Source organism: Pinus tabuliformis, chromosome X (assembly GCF_031772625.1).
Source record: "Pinus tabuliformis cultivar Carrire ecotype Pingquan chromosome X, CPIR1, whole genome shotgun sequence".
NCBI lineage: Eukaryota > Viridiplantae > Streptophyta > Pinopsida > Pinales > Pinaceae > Pinus > Pinus tabuliformis.
The window spans coordinates 531037831-531041972 of NC_142308.1; positions in this window are offsets into that span (position 1 = coordinate 531037831).

Consider the following 4142-nt stretch of genomic DNA (forward strand, 5'->3'; position numbering starts at 1 on the left):
TCAGTCGTTGACCAGGGGGTGTGGGGGGGCTTGCCCCCCACACTATGCTGCCACCCCCAAGCGAAAATTAGATTAAAAAATATCTTGTAAAATATTGTAATCTTGTAGTCAATCTGGGTCCTTCATTACCCCTAAATGAGGGGAGAGTCTTTTTATAACTTGCGAGAGACATCTAGAAACATCCACACAATATTTTAATCACCTAATAAAATATTAAAAATGAAAAAAGAAAAAAAGATGGAAAAAGGCTTTTTTTTTGGGCAGAAATGCGGCCATACGACCCTGAAACGCGTTTCAGGCCGTACTGGGCCACGTTTTAGCCTCGAGAAATGTGTCAGTACGACCTGACACGTGTTTCAAGGCCGTACCACATGCGTTTCAACGTTTCCGTATTGTTTCTTTGAGGAAATGACCCCCTACCCAACGTTTCTTGCAACATAGCTCTATCCCCTATTTGAAAAGTCCCACAAGCAACTTCCTCATCTAGATAGCTTCACACCTTGCCAAACTGGCAGCTATGTACTCGACCTCTGCTGAACTGAGTTCAATTGATCTCTGCTTCCTGCTAAACCAGGAAACAACTGTTGACCCAATGCTGAAGACGCAACCTGAAGTACTCTTCCGATCTGTGGAGCACCTTGCCCAATCTGCATCTGTGAAGCCCTCAAGTCTCACTCCATCAACTTGTCTATACCACAATCCATAATCTGTTGTGCCTTTGAGATACGTCAAAACATGCTTCGCAGCAAGGTAGTGAACCCAGGTTAGTTCCATCATGAATTGATCCAATTGGTTTACTGCGAAACAAATATCAGGCCACGTGTTGACCAAATACATCAACGACCCTCTAAGCTGCATGTATAATGTAGCATCTACTTGCTTTGCTCTGCTAGCTTCCACCTTCCTCCAGTTTGTGACTAGAGGCATGGCCATGGGCCTGCAATCTTGCATATGAAGCCTCCCGAGAATCTCTTGCGTGTACTTGCCATATCCCAAGAAAATCTCACCATCACCCTGCTAAACCTCCAATCCAAAGAAATAGTTTATAAGCCCTATATCCTTCACCTCAAACTCCCTTGCAAGGTTTGCCTTGCAATCTTGAATGAAGTTGTCTACTCTAGTTAGTATAAGATCGTCAACATAGAGCACTAGAATGAGCTGAAGCCCTCCAACGGTCAACCATGATGTAGTACAGTTGAGGATCCGCCTCACTCTTTAGTGAAGCACAATCTTCGAAGGTAGTTTTCGATATGAGTGTAACATGCTCTCAGAGCCTGCTTGAGCCCATAAAGAGCTCTCTTCACCCTGAACGAATGCGTGTCTCTGCTGAATTGCTCAAACCTCTCTGGCTGCTCCATATAGATCTCCTCCTCAACCACTCTGTTGTGGAATGCTGTCTTCACATCCATCTTGTGGATCTTCGACCCCATCTGTGCTGCAAGTTCCTGAATCATCCTGATGGATGAATATCGTGCTATTGGGGCCAACGTCTTATCATAGTCTATGCCCTCAACTTGTGAAAAGCCCTTGGCCACAAACCTGGCCTTGTACTTCTCCACACTCCCATCTCCTCCATGCTTGACCTTGTACACCCAGCGCGAGCCTACTATTGATTTTCCCTCTCGTCGTGGCACAATCTCCTAGAGATCGTTCTACATGATGGATGAATATTCCTCCACCATGACAACCTGCCAAACCTGCTGAGAGGCTGCCTCATAATAAGAAGGCTCTGTGTCCAACAACTCTGTCATCAATGCCATATACCCGATGTACCTTTGTGGTTGCTTGCTCTGCTTGAACGTAGAACTAGGAGCTTCAACATGCTCTTGGGCCTCCTGAATCATCCTATCAGCCTACTTGCTCACTTATTCCCTGTGCTAGGAGTCTCTAGATGAGTAGCTGCATGCTCATGTCCTGGTCTCTCCTCCTCGTCATCTCGCTAGTCATCCTGCTGTGAAGCCCTTTTGCCACCTGGTTGAGACTCAATCTGTGATCCTGGGAGCGAGTAGCTCCTCCTTGAGTACTCCAACTTGCTCTTGCTCTAAGGACTCCCTCAGAGTTTTTTCTTCTTGAAACCTCACGTCCCGCTTGATAATTGTCTTCTTGAGTGATGGAATATACACCCTGTACGCTTGAGATGCCTCACTGTAACCCACAAAAGTAACCTTTTTAGTGTGGGCTCTCGCTTCTTCTTCCTATCTTTGGACACATGGCAATAAACTTTTGTGCCAAAGATACGAAAGTGTGCAACATTAGGCTTCTTGCCTGTGAAAGCCTCCTCCAATGTAACTCATCCAAGCACCCTGTGTGGACTCTTGTTCTGCAGAAATATTGCAGTGTTGCATGCCTCTCCCCACAAAAACATAGGCAGTCCCTAATCATGCAACATGGCCTTGGCCGCTCCAACTATGCTACGGTTCTTCCTCTCAGCCACCCCATTTTGCTGAGGGTTATGGGGTGTTGTTAGCTCTCTCCTAATGCCCTCCTTGGCTCACTCATCCCTGGAGGCATTGGAGATATATTCCTTGCCATTGTCACTCCTCAGTGCATTGATCTTCTTCTCGGTCTGGTTCTCTACCAAGGCCTTAAACTCCATGAACTTGGAGAAGATCTCCTCCTCCTCCATCTTCATAAAGAAGATCCATGCTTTCCGGGAATATTCATTTATGAAAGTAACATAATACCTGTGTCTCATAAGTGATGGAGAAGAGAAGGGCCCACATACATCTGAATGCACTAGCTCCAAAATCCATTTGGCTTTGTTGTCTCAGCGCTAGAAAGAAGATTTGGCATATTTGCCAAGTGTGCACCCCTTGCACACTCCATTCTTTTCAAGGGTGTATTGTGGTAGCCTTGTGGTTATTTACTGCAAGATCTTTAGCCAATGTTCCACCAAGACTTTGGGAAGGGCGGATATGGGTGCGGGGAGACGCATGGGGGGGACGTGTGGGAGTATCCTCAAATTTTAGGAAAATTTAGGGGGATGTCGATGTATATTAACCTTTTTAATATATAATAATAATAATAATGAAAATATAAATACATTGATCCATACATAATTGAATTAAATAATGAAATACACTGATCCATACTCATCATTCATATTGATGCATATATCATTCATCCATACACCACGAGATTCAATAATGAAATACATTGATCCATATTCATCATTCTAGAATCTACATTGATTTAAAAATTAAATTCATCATTCATCATTCTAGATTCTAAATTGATTTAAAATTTAAATTCATCATTCTAGAATCTAATTAGTTCTAAGCAAAATAGACTATAGTAGATACTGAAGTCTGAAGACTAGAATGGTAAATTGATATAACTAAAACTCAAAAATAGTAAAGAGTTACAAGTCAAAGAATCAGTGTAAAGTCATCAATATCTAGAGTCAAGACTTGAAAGTTAAAATTGAAAATTAAAAATGGACAATGAGCATTGAAGGAGCATCACGGGGGAGGAGAGGCAACAATTAACTAGTAACTCAGATAGCGTTGTGTGGTAAGCCAAGTAGAGGTAAGCTTGGTAAGTTGAATGAGTGAGTTAGGGATTGCAAATTAGTTTAGGTTTTGATATTTGTTATGTATTTTTCTTCTTTCTTTTATTTTTAATTTCAAGGGTTATTAGACAAAATTGAGGGGGACATGCCCCCCCTCAAATGGGGTGATTATGGGCTTGGTGCTCTTGATTAAATGCTAGTTCCAGACACTCATGCTTGATAGAATCCAATGGAAACATTGCAATCCCCCAAATCCTGAAAATTGTTAAGTCTACTAAATTTTGAATGGGATTTGAATTTCAATTTTCTCCGTATGAAGTCCGATGAGGTTGGAACCATTCTCAAACATCCTTTACTTTAACAATTTAACATTACCATTAATTACATAGCATTAGTAGGGCCCTAGGGTTGAATATTAAGTTTCCCCACTCATAAGTTATTGTTTTCAAGCAAAATTAAGGTTGGATGCCCAAACGCACCCTTTTTGGGGAGTCACCCAAAAAAGGGACATGGGGAAAGGTTTCCCCAAATGTCCCCCCATCCCAGGTGGTGGGGTGCAAGAGGTGTGTGCACCCATCCTCGTTGAACACTGTCTTCATCGTCTCGTGATGCAAGTGTCCCATGTGCCTGT